Here is a 13,460-nt window from a genome sequence, read left to right on the forward strand (position 1 = left end):
CCTTTTGAGCTATTGACAGGTATCGCAAAAAGGAAAAAGCAAGTAAGTTGTTATTTCTTCGGGTATCAAGTAAGTTAACACAGACATTCGTCGAGCACTGTCATCGCCGTCGTCGTCGTAATCATCATAATAATAATCATCAAGAAGGCTGTTGGAAGATGGCGCTAATCAGCAAGGTAGTGTTATTGACTGCAATACACGATGCCCACAAAAGAGGGATGGGCCAAGTCTTGAAACTCGAGTAACACTTTTTGTTCGTCCGTGTATAGTCACTTCTGCATCTGCCGGTGACTTCAGTTGGGGCCGGGACGTCCAGCGGGAAAAGGGCTCGCACAAGCCGACACAGGACTACTCTGGCAGAACAGCAGGTCCTTCGCCAAATCTTCTTTGTGGGGGGAGGGGGGGGGGGGGGAGGCACTGAGCAGCGCGTAGCGGGCTTCAACTTCCTCCCAGGGCACAGTTTCCGGGGTCACCCAGCAGGGTCCTTCGAGTCGCATCTGCTGAATGTAGTCCCAAAGTCGGAGCTTTTCCATTTCTGTGACGGTATTGCCGTGGCGTTGGGCCAGTTTGTCCACGTGGTCGAACGAGAACTCCAGCAACTCCTCCATGTGCACGTCTTCATCCCACAGCAGGTCGAGGACGTTCTCGTCTACGCTGAAGGCGGACAGCGAACGCGCGGAGTAAGCGCGGCCCATCCGCCGGACGTCTTGTGAGGCAGCGTCGGAGCCCGGGGCCGCTTCCATGGCTCAGCAGCCACACCCGCCCGTTGGGGTGCGAGGAAGACGAGGCAGCTCGAGCGAGAGCTGCTCCCGCGTGATACGGGCACCGATGATGATGATCTCATCGGTGCAGCGATGATGATGATCTATAAGTTTTAACATCGTTCTTGGCTTTCAAACGGTCCATACTGCTGCAGAATCATAACCGTGTAATACCTGTGTCAAGTAGGTGCGTGAAAGATTATTGGGCAAACTGGGATTAAGCTGTTTCGTGTCCGCTTGCGCATGAGTGATTGGTCTGTCAGGCCGCATATATTACTCGGTAAGCTGGTTCATTCAGGTGGAAATAAACCAGGGACTTCGCAGTAATTTTTTCGTTGCTGCCAACGGTCCCTAATGCTCAATAAACGCTGGTTCAGTGGACACTGAAACTTCAAATATCGCGCAGGTGTAGCCGTATATCCTTGTATTTTGGATGCAGCTTCGGACCACACCTTATTGAGAAAGGGAAACACACACCGGAGTGTACGAGAAAGTGCCACTTTCACTCGTGGGGGTGGCACTATTGTGCAGGGTGGTGCGACGATAATTGGAACATTTTAAAAAATTTTGCTGAGCGAACCGCCGCTCTGTTCGCGCTCAAACTTCACACGAAGGTCGCATTTTGTGGTCTATTTTGGTTGACACCGGGAACAACTACGGTACTTACCTGTTTATTATGTAAATAAATAAAAACGATTTTCGCCTATGGGAAAGTGGCGGCTGATTTGGACGTGCGAGTCAGTGCAAGTTGATGTTGGAACGACGGCGCCATCTGGGGTATGCAGAGCGAAACGCACGTTTGGGATTCACGGTAGGAAGGAGCCAAATGGTGTAGCAGACGATCAGAAAACGTGAAAGCGGGTTTTCTGGTCGTCTGCTAGCTCATTTGGCTCCTTCCTAGGTGCATTTTCGGATAGTCTGATAGGTGCATTTTAGATGCGAACGCATCTCATTCACTCGCCTTGTCCCTGCATCCATCCGGCGTTGTCGGCGTTGTCGGCATTCTCCTCGCCGCGCCAGCTGCGCTCTCCGCCGCTCACCCCCTCTACTCTCCGATAGCGAACACTCTCGCGAGGGGCATTGGATTGGATTCGATTGGATTGGCTTGGCTTGGATTGGATTGGATTGGATTAAAGTGGATTGTGTTGGATTGTGTTGCGTCATAGCCGCGGCAAACGCACTGGCGCCGGCGCGTCCCCTCACCGTTATGCGCGCTATAAAACGCGGTGCCTGCGCCGCTCTGCTCCATCGTTCCAGCGCCGTTCCTCCGCTGTCCAACGCTGCAACGTGAACCCCCTATGCGTCGCATCTACACAGGGGTTCCCGCGAGGGAAGGTGGGAGTTTTCTGAAAGTACCGTCGTTGTTCCCGGTGTCAAACAAAATATATCACAAAATGCAACCTTCGTGTCAAGTTTGAGCGCGAACAGAGCGGCGGTTCACTCAGGAAATTAAAGTGTTCCAATTATCGTCGCACCACCCTGTATAACCAAGTTAACGAGTTTGAGAGCGCTGTGACACCAACGCGATTTGGTGAGAATTACAGGCTGTGAGAACGCGCCGCTACTACAGGTTTTCCCGCTCAATTTAATCCAATCGTCATCTAATTCAATCCCAGAGTTACTGGTCGAAGAGCTCTGATTTAATCCAGGCTTCAGCCAATTTAATTCAAGTGCCATCTAATTTAATCCAGATGCCAGCCAATTTAATCCAGGATTAAATGTATTTAAATTAGGGAATAAATTAGAGATTAATTTAATTGGATTAAATTTATTGCATTCTGATTTTAAATCATTGAATGCTTTTCTGCCGTGTTAAGTATTATGTATTTTCAAATTATAATATCACCTGCTCACGTCAGAAGTGTCGTCTGCTCGCGTAGCAATACGCTGGCAAGTTTGCTGGCGTAACAATACGCGAGCAGACGACACTTCTGGCGACCTCGCAGACGATCAGCACACGTCACCAACAGGCAAACAAGACCGCTCTCCTGGTCTGCGCGTGTTAGTAAATGTTCATTAAACTGTGCGCATAAGATATTTTGAGCGTAGTGGATCAAGAAAAACCACGTTTTCACCCCACCACGGACAACAAAGTCCGCAAAACTGCGCCTAATTTCGCACAAAACACTCCTGAACAACCTTCTGACAGCTGGATTAATTTGGTTGGTACTTGAACTAAATTCGCTGGCACCGGGATTAAGTTAGACGGCATTTGGATTAAATTAGTATGGCATTTGGAATAAATTGGCTGGCGCCTGGATCAAATTGTATATGGCGATTGGATTAAATTGAGCGGGAAAACCTGTAGTATACATGCGCGGATGAGTTACAGCAACACAGGGATATGTCTCCTGGGCTGGATGTTCTACGATCTCGTACTTGAGTGTTTAAGGTTACCACACGCGGTGCGAGTCCCGATGTGAGACGAGGTAATGATTTATTGCCGACCTGAATTATTCCGGTAACCGATGTTAGAATGAACATTAGGCGATAATTTTTTAACAACTGAGCTGTCTGAGTTTGTAGTTCCGCCGTCGACCGTTACCAGAAAACTCAGCCCAGCCGAGTGCACGGGAGCGTGCGCCTCATGAGGAGCGCCCGGCGTCGTCCAGGCTTGCGCGTCGGATTGCGCCACGTGAGGAGCACGCAAAAAAATACAAAGAAAAAAACATCGAGCACACGTGAGCGTTCGCCTTGGGAGGAATGCCCGGCGTCTTCCTGCTCGACCTTCGAGAACACTCGTTCCAGCGTTCGTAGCGGGATCCCTCGCGTGCTGTTCTACTCGCCTGTTCATGTGCGTTCGCGCCTGAAGTGGGAAGCTCAGACGCCGAATTCACGCTGCAGATGCCGAGTTCGCGATGGTGGTGGCCGCGTGTTCTAGCGCGTGCTATCACGGTCCACTTTGGGAGAGATGTGAAAGCCTGCGGAGAAAACGACCCGGGCCTGACAGTCATGGAGAACTTTCAGCGGAAAGTTTAGAGATCCACGTGAGGTGCAACATCCGGGTCTCCGACGGAGGGTGAGGGCGCCTCCAGCTCTGCTGTTTCCCCAGCCTTGCATTACTAGTGCAACCTGCGCCATTTTTTTTTGTTTCCTTTAAAGCAGAAACAAGAAGTTCACTGAGTTTTCACGAAAGCGAACATCTGGGTCGGGTTAAAATAGTTGCACCGCGACGCATATTCCTTTTCTGTTTCCATTTACGGGACAATTTCAACACTTCGCTACGTCCTTTGTTGTGAGCAATAAATGGTTGGGACTGAGAAGAAGAGGAATAAACGTTTATTAGAGCAGTTAAAGGAGGGCCGCCACACACCATCTCTTGCCCCAAATACAAATCCCTCATTTGAGCAGTTGGAGGGTCGGTTGACCAGCTCCAACCCAGCACACCAACAAGATTCCGTAGACTGGGCGATCCACTACACAGGCCGCCAAGACCCAGGGCTTCCCTTTAGAGCTAGCTTAAAGGAGCTATGAAGAGTTGGGTTTATTAGAAAGACTGCTTAGTCCCGATAACAATGATACCAATATCATCGCAATCTTAGAACAAATAACGGAGATATTAAAGAAAACGTGTGAAGCAGTCGCGACCCCCTAGCCAATTTCACGCAACTTTTCTATGACGTCACGGAACCTTGCGCGATTGGCGGCCGCCTAACAGACCTGTCGCGACGACACATGACTGAACGTCGGTAATGGGGCCTCTAGTTCCGTTTGACCGCATCACTTGAATGCTAACGTGCAGTTAACGCACTGAAAATTATGTTTTATTGTTGGCCCGTATGACGTCCTTCTTGCTCATAACACGTCACTGTGGCACAAAATTTGAAAGTTTTTCAATACTTCTTGCTTTTTTTCGTTAAAAAAATCATCTTTTGGGGCTGCAATGGAGCTGAGTGAGATACTGAATCCTAGTTCTTTCAAATTACACGAAGTTGTATTTTCTCTTCTTGGCTCCTTTAAACGAATTTAGCACGTGTCAGGACTGTTAAGCGACTGCTTACGCCTATTTTTTAATGTAAAAAAACTGTGGTTGATTCCTCTGTCATAGGAATCGATAAAGCACGAAAGTGAAATGTGCAGCCAAATCGGCAGCTGAGCATGATTTGGGGGTCAGTGGCTGTCTTGTGGGTGTGCTTGGCGAGCGGCGTCCTGCTGCGGGTCGATTCGGCAAAGGGGTACTGTTACGTGCCGGGTATTACGTCAGGGAAATTTAGGTGTATCACGGCATAAAACACTTTCGTGTTAAAATATAAAACCCGAAAACGAACAACCCTAAGCATAACGTTCTCTTTAGTACTAAAGGTTGCTTCTCCGCAAGAAGACCCCGTGTACAGGGGTGCACCCTTTAGAGGCCGCTTGCTTCGTTGTACTGGCGTCACTTCCGTGTCGGATATTACGACAGCGAAATCTTCGTGAATCCAGGAATAAAACATTTTCGTGTTAAAAAGGTGTATTTGACAGTCATCATATAGGCATCCAAAATTTGGCTGTAATTGTTACGGAGGCTGTGCTTGTTTCAGTGAGAGGCTACCTGGGTTTCCCGCCATCCTCGGACGTTCTAAAAATGATCACTTTTTTGCCTGTAGAGGGTGCTTCACTGCAGTTGTATACACGATGAGGGAAAGCTGACTTCATGTTGGAGGAAGTGATGTTGAAGGCGAACAGCACTCAAACCTCACGTCGGCCAAATTTGCTTTGAACGTACAGTACACGCTACTAACTAACTGGGACATGACTGGTAACCCTGCAAAGTGCCGTGTTTCTCAGTTGGAAACGTTAAACTGCTCCGTCGCAGACGACGCTGCACCTGCCGGCGGATAGAGCAAACAGCCATGAAGTGGAAGTGACACTGCAGCGGGCCCTGCGCTTTTAGGGGCGAGGTCTCTTAGGAGCTGGGGCTGTTGGCGTCTCCTGTCGTCGTCGTCTTAATCGTCGTCTGATGTAGTCACGGTACTAAAACACCGGGACACTCGTTTGCGCCTCGCGCTGGAGTGCTTCATAACGCGTACTAAAAAAAACACCGGGACACTCGCTTACGCCTTGTGCTAGAGAGCTTCATGCTTCAAAGACACAAGACTTTTGCAGCGAAGCTGTATCCCTGTAGCCCCCGACGGTTTCATCTCCGTTGGCAAAAACGCCAAGGCGCCAAGAATGCACTTATACGCTGCATGCTTCGCCCCTCCCCAGGTCTCACTTTAGTGGAGATGGCTCGGAATTTTTTCCTCCGGCCAGCCAGGAGAACCGGTGAGCTCCGCTGGGCGCGCTTCTCAGGACTAGGACTGCTGCGAGAGCGAAGTGTTGCGCACAGGTTCGCTCCGGCCAGCCGGCCACTCGCTCACCCGCTGGGCCGACTGGAGCGTCACTAGGTGACTGGTAAAAAGCGCAAAGCCTCATGGGTACATTGTCTGCTTCCGCGGAACCCCGCCACTTCCGGTTCGAGAGCTCTCCTGGTGTCCCGTACGCCGGCGGCTTTCACGAGCATGCGCGTGATGTTTATCTGTTTCCATCAAAAAGAAAACGCTCATGCATTGCGCATTCAATGAATAACGATTAATCCTACTAGGGGCTTCTTTGAAAGGTACGCACTCTGACAAATAAACAACACGCACACACGCGCGTGAAAGCCGCGGGCGTACGGGCGAGAAGGATAAATATTGAACCGGAAGTGGCGGGAGCAGCCGACGTACCCATGAGACTTTGCGCTTTTTACCGGTCATTTCTTCAGCCTGGCCGTAATGGCCGCTCTCTTCTCAATTTCGCTTTCGAAATTTCCGATTTTTGATGGCCCTTTGCGCCGCGCATACGCGTATTTCAGCCGTCATATCTTGCATCTTGAGGTATTTTTAGGCAGACTATAAGAAATTAAGGTTTCCAAGGGGTCAACATTTTGAGTGCAGTTGGCCTTTAAATGACAACAAAATGCGACATTTGTAACAACATTGCGCCCCCCACGCTCGTCGGCGCCGTTCGTAACTATTCCGATATGAGATGAGATAACGCCGTGATATCGACTTCATCTCTACAGCTGTAGAGACGAAGACGGTATACCTCAACTAAGTTCTCAAACAGTTTTTCACACGAGAGCATGCCTCGCGCCCCAAAATAGCTCTGAAGCATGACGGTCTGCGGCCGTGTGTAAGGCTTCTCTGAGTGCCAACTACAGCGACACCCGTGTTCTGCGTCTCGCGTTCAACAGCGACTGCATAGCGTCGGTGTCTGTGTGTTGAAAACGTTATATGAATACAATTTTGTAGCGTGAGCTACACTGGCCGAGGTTGAGCAGTTTCGCGTGGCATGCGCGAGGAGCAGTGACGTCTCACGGCGCACATCTGGCCCGCCTCCGCCGCCTCCGCCGCCGCGATTGGTTTGGATTGGATTGGAAATCGTTTTAGCAGCAGTAAGCATGATAATCAGCTAATCCTAGACAACCAGAAAGCGTAAGAATAACCAGCTGAACCTTAGCTCACGCTACGTATATCCTGGCATAGCCTAGCTAAGCCACTGCTAATTTTTCCTTGCTTAGTTCATTACCAGCTTCAAGCGGGCCATAGCATGATTACACTAATTGTTGTTATTTTGGCTTCTCTGTCTCTTTTCTCCCTTATCCCTTACTGTTTGGTGTCCGCGCTTTCGGCTGACGTTGGCCTTCCACTGGCGTCACTTATCTGTGCTTAACATCGATATATCACTTCGCGTTCATCAACACTTCCGTTTATAACTGTCAAGGGTGCTTTCTATTTTGGCAGTGCGTGGCATTGAAGTACACCAGACAGAGCATGTTGAAGTTGTGTTTGATCTTGTAAATAAACGTATCATCGTGTTAGTGGGTCAAAGGTGGATATGTGATGACAAGTTGTAGGAGCTTCCGAACTTTACTGCCGACCTAAGGAGACACAGAAGAATTTATTTATTATACCTCAAAGGCCCCAGTCGGGGTATTACACGAGGGATGGTCATAATTAGCAACAGATTAGCAATTCAACAAGTCTTGAATTGATGTGGGTTGGAATGGTGCCCGGCGAATGCAGGCAAGTTGTTTCAGTCCCGTGCGGTTGCAACAAAAAAGGAGCGAAGATGAGCAGTAGTTTGTGCTGGCGGTGGATAAACGGCTCTGTGACGGTTTGTACTGCTCGCCAATCGATGAACAGGCAAGATAGCTGGAACGTTAAAAGGGCTGTGATAGAATTTGTGAAAAAGACAGAGTCTAGATATATGACGGCGTGATTCTATAGGTTGTTGAGGTGGCCACGAGCTTTAAGTTCGGAAACGCTGGAATGATAAGAGTACTCAGAGTAGATGAACCTGGCTGCCCGATTTTGTACAGATTCGAGTAAGTTAGATAGATTAGATTGATGAGGGTTCCAAACCGAGCATGCGTACTCTAATTTAGGGCGAACAAATGTGGTATAAACTAACAACTTCACTGACGAGGGAGGAAGTTTTAAATTCCTACGAAGTAAACCCAGCGCACGATTAGCGGAGGATGCTACGTTGGTACGTGAGTCGACCAGGTGATGTTGCTTGTGAATGTTACGCCGAGGTATTTATAGGATTCTGCTGTTAAAATTACGGAGCCGGAAATGGTGTAAGTCGCTTGCTGATAATGTTGCTTACGGTGAAATGATATTAAAAAGGTTTTATTCACGTTTACAGACATCAGACAATCGTTGCACCAGGATTCAATGAGGTTAAGGTCGTTTTGAAATATAACGATATCACAAGGTGTTTTATCGGACGGTACATGACGCAGTCATCTGCAAACAGTTGAACGTTTCATGAAATAGAAGGTCATTTATATAAATGAGGAAAAATAGCGGCCCGAGTAGTGTGCCCTGTGGGACACCAGAGATTACGAGAAGGTTGTATGAATGGTTGTTAGCGTACACAAATTGTTGCCGATTGGTTAGAAAACTACGAATACAAATGAACGTCGATGTATTAATGTATATATAAGCCAGAAATTTGGGAGCGAGAAAGAAAGATGCAAGAAAGAAAGTTTGAGGAGCAGCCGTTGATGCGGAATTTTGTCAAATGCTTTTTCAAAGTCTAAAAAGAGGGCATCGGTGGGTATATTTAGGCCAACGCTGGAACTGATATCATTGTAGAATGAAGCAAGTTGCGTGTCGCAGGATAATCCTGAGCGAAAGTCATGCTGACTATGGTGAAAGAAGTTGTTGCGGTTTAAGGACTTGACGACGTTAGAGCTAGTCACATGTTTCATTAGTATAGAGCAAATGCTAGTGAGCGAGATAGGACGATAGCTGCTAGGCAGGGATGGAGGGCCCTTTTTAGGGACTGGAACAACCTTACCCACTTTCCAGACTTCCGGCACCACTCCTGATGATATAAATTGCTGAAAAATATGGCACTTTAACCCTTTCGCGAAAGGTAGCAATTTTCAAACAATAAGGGGTGGATCAGTAAAGCCACGAAGATATGACGCCATATAGGGAGCCATTTAACTGTGAACCGCTGTTATTTCTCGCGTTAAACATTACCCAAGTCCGCAGGAACTTGAAGCTTAAGGTAAATTCTACCGATGAAGATTGCGGGAATCACTCAAAGGAACAGAACGCTGTCCAGACGAGACAAGGGTGACTGTCCTACTCAAGCCCCTACTCTGCGACGAGACAAGGATGAATGTTCCGCGACAGAGGATCTTCAACGAAAGCCATAGGCGCGCGTTTGCTATGTGGCGCGAGGTTGCCAGCATAGAGACTGTCGCTGTTGCCGGCCTTGGCCTCTATAGCTGTGCTACACTCCTTCCGGCCACAGAGCAGTGAGCAGGACGCATTGTCTGCGCAGACGGAGGTGACAGCGACCTCGTGGAGCGGACGTTCGTTGATATCACACCTGAGAGCTTTTAGCCCCTTAAGGCCGAGCGTCCGGCGTCCGTGCTCACGGCACAGCACCGTGTAAATCGAAATATCTGTGATCGAAAGGTACACAAAAGGTAAACAAGAACAAAATAAAAGGTTCACAAAAGGTGTGTGTGTGTGTGTGTGTGTGTGTGTGTGTGTGTGTGTGCGTGCGTGTGTGTGTGTGTGCGTGCATGCGTGCGTGTGTGTGTGAGAAAGAGAGAGAGAGAGAGAGAGAGAGAGCTCCTGGATTGCCGTGCTGCGCATGCGCGAGGAGCGTTCGATTGGATTTGAATTGGATTGGATTTGGATTTGAACTGGATTGAATTGAAATGGATTGGATTAAACTGTATTGTATTGTATTGTATTTGATTGGATTGGAAATCGTTTTAGCAGTAGTAAGCACTCTCACGGGTGATTTACGGTAAGAACGATCCCCAGTGCTTCGCCCACTAGTCATGATTCACTTCGTGGAGATGCGTGAATTTTTTTCATGGCGCGCACTGTTGCACCTCAGTTCCCTTTTGTGCGTTACAGGAAAGGTGACTGCTGCAGACAGTTGGAGTGCCCCAAATGCTGTGAAGAGAGGCAGGCATGGTAGTCATCTCAGGGTGCGTTCCGATTTCCCCTTTAGACGGCTTCGTTGCCGTCTTCGCGGACAGTCCGCCACGTTAAGCCCCGTTCCAATCCGAATGAGGCAGTCAACGAAGCCGGCTTCGAGGAGACTGCATCGAAGCCAGCAGCGATGCAGGCTACCTTCTTGTCTAAGCTGTCAAGTGACGCCAGCGCCACTTTTTCGCGTATTAATGTCGTTATAAACTAACTTCTTCTTTTATTAGAATATTTATTATAATGTACTAGTTGTAAAGAGGATATTGTTTAATTTTTAATTCACGCAATGTGTGTAATAATAAGGGTAATATTATTTAAGATACCGGCAGCTTGTGTGTCTCAACATGTTTGCTACGAGATTGTCGTCTGCGTTGGTGTTAAGTTCGTGACCGCTGCGCCGTTACGATTCTTATTCCTTTAACGTCTAGTTAGACTGCTTTGTAAGCTGTCTACCAAGCTGTCCGCAAATTGGAACGCAGCCTCAGTCATTAGGGGAGTATAATAGCCGCAAGCTCAAAGGGCAGTGTTGTGGATATGGAACATCATTAAATAATAAAAAAAAATATTCTTAGTGTACTGCATCGTTTTTTAAACATTCTCATCAGAGAGCGGAAAGTGAGCCAAATTAAAATATATCTCAGTATTGCATTAGTCCCGCGTTTTTTGACAGGGAAACCAAAAATGACGTGGTAAAACGCGTGCTGTTATTGTTCATTGTTTACGTTCCTGAGCTTAGTGTTGGGCGATTCCTACGGATTTATGGACACCTCATAGTTTCAACGTTGAGCTCGAATTCTCAGTCTAAAATCACTACAGGAATACCGCAAAAAAGCTAACAGGAATTCCTGTCATACTTTGTTGCGACAACAGAAATCCTGTTGTTACGACAAAGCTATCTGTTGTTACGACACACATTTCTGTCGTAACGACAAGGTCAATTTTGTCAACGTCAAACACTCCTGTAGTTACAACAGAACTGCTATTTACGCTGCTCTTCACAATTGGCAATAACATCCAAACCATGTGCAACTACTAATGAAACATCAATATCATGACAAGCCAGGAATTCGGCACGACTCAACATCAAAAACAGGACAGGAATACGACACACGACAGAACACCAGAATCACGACAAGAAAACGACAAGACGACAGTACGACACGCGAAAATACTACAAACTACAGAAATTTTTCTTGTTTTTTTTTCGGCTGATAGGATTTCAATTTCGGAACTTCTACAGGCGTTTCTCCAGACATTGTTTGAAGTGGGAACGCAATAATTAAAACCTTATATTGACGGAGAATCAGTAGAGGGAGCAAGAGTAGGTGTGTGGGGAAGTGGAGGGGCGCGTGTGTTTGTTTATGTGAGAAAAACACGTAGAATTTGAAAATATTTCATGGACACAAGATCTGACTCTACATGGTCTAACACCTATCGCCAACTATAGTTACGAGCAGCTTCGACATTGGCTTCATAGCGGCGCGGGGAATAATTCACTGCTATAATTTAAGACGGGCTTCTACACATGTGAAAAAGAAATTGTTACACTTTGAATGAATGAATGAAATAAATCTTTATTAACAACAACAGGTGCAGTTAGGGCACCTGCCCGGTGGTGGGGATCCCTAGTCCGGGATCTTCTGGCTGTGGCTGGCGGCGCGGGCCCTTTGCACCAGGCCAAGCTGGAACGTAGGGTACTTGCTGGTCAACCGCGCCGTCCACTGTTGTATGGAGGGGTTGGAGCTTGGTTGCAGGTCCGGTGTCTTTTGGCACTCCCACACCTGATGGTATAGGGTACCGAGCGCTGGGCAGTAGTTGCAGGTATCTGGATAGTCTGTCGTATAAATGGCATGAAGGAGGGTACGGCGTGGATACGTGTTAGTTTGAAGTCGTCTGAACGTTGTTGCTTCATCTCTTGTGAGTTAGGGGTGTGGAATGGGGAAAATTTGCCGTTTGGGTCGGTAGTCCGCCAAGATATCTGTGTAGCGCAAGAGAGGTTGCGGGTTGGGTGGAAGAGGTGGTGACTGCCCCGTGAGAGAAACGGCCCGGTGTATGTAATCTTAAATTGAAATAAGAGCATAGCGTACATAAAAATAAAGGGAGACCGAAACGCACTAAGAAACCACAATATCCAACAACACTTCGAAATAGTCGACATAGGAGACCATAAGAAGTGAAAAACTAAATGCTGATCACGAAATAGGTAGTAATCTACTAATGACGCATTTAGTGGGCGGTGGTTTCATTCGTTCAAAGTGCGGGATATGTGAGAAAACGCAAAAAAGGTGTTAAGTGTGGACAGGGTGATAAGAAAACTTTGCAGAAACAGTTCCTGAAGGGCGACTGATAAGATGAATGATTATTAAATTGATGCAATCAGCTTGTTATCTGCAAGAAAGAAAATAAGCGCATGTCATTAGTACGGGCCATTGTAGTCTCAGTGGGGGGAATTTCCGTCGCTTGATTTCGCGGGTACGTTGGTAGATAATTCTGAGGTGGGAAATCTGTCAGCCAGCCTTAACTCGTGAGTTTGCTTTGGCGCACAGCTTTACGGACTATGGACATGCGGCGGGCAGCGCACGGCGATCTTGCACGAATGCGCCGCGCCAGAAAGCACGAGAGGAGGGATGGGAATCCACTTCGAACAAGAATGGCATAATGTTTTCGGAATCTTAGCTACATATGGAAAGGCAGAATTGAATGCAAGTGCAGCATTTCGGGTGAGAAATAGAGCATTTCGCTGGAACAATATCTTACTGAACTACAAAGTAAAAAGAGCGCGTTGCTTTCCTCCAGGGCTGCCCAGCTCCGCTTGAATTGTGGCGGGCTCCTATTCATCTTTTAATGCAGAAGTGCTAAATGGTTCATTGTAAAAAAAAAAAAATTGCGGCCCTTTCACTCTGTGAGGAAGGGCGCCCAGCGAAGCTTGGGCGCAGTCCAAGGAGTGCGCGGAACAAAGAACGTATCTTTGTAATTTGCGATTGAGCATACCGTATTTTCGTCCGTATAACCAGCGCCAAAAACGCGAAAATTTTAGTGGTAAAGTAGGGTTGCGGATATTACGCGGTGTTTTTTTCTTTAGTGCAGCTTCACGGCAATGCGCGTTGTGTCGTGAAGCACTTACGCAGTAACACTGACGAATTTGAACTAGAATGTTCTCCACCTTGGTCTGTTTCGTAGTCCATGCGGCTGTTTTCGTGTCCCTCAACGTGACCCCTAGCATTCGGCG

This window comes from Haemaphysalis longicornis, unplaced genomic scaffold (genome assembly GCF_048455015.1).
Source record: "Haemaphysalis longicornis isolate Haplotype H1 unplaced genomic scaffold, Haemaphysalis longicornis Haplotype H1 scaffold_12, whole genome shotgun sequence".
Lineage (NCBI taxonomy): Eukaryota > Metazoa > Arthropoda > Arachnida > Ixodida > Ixodidae > Haemaphysalis > Haemaphysalis longicornis.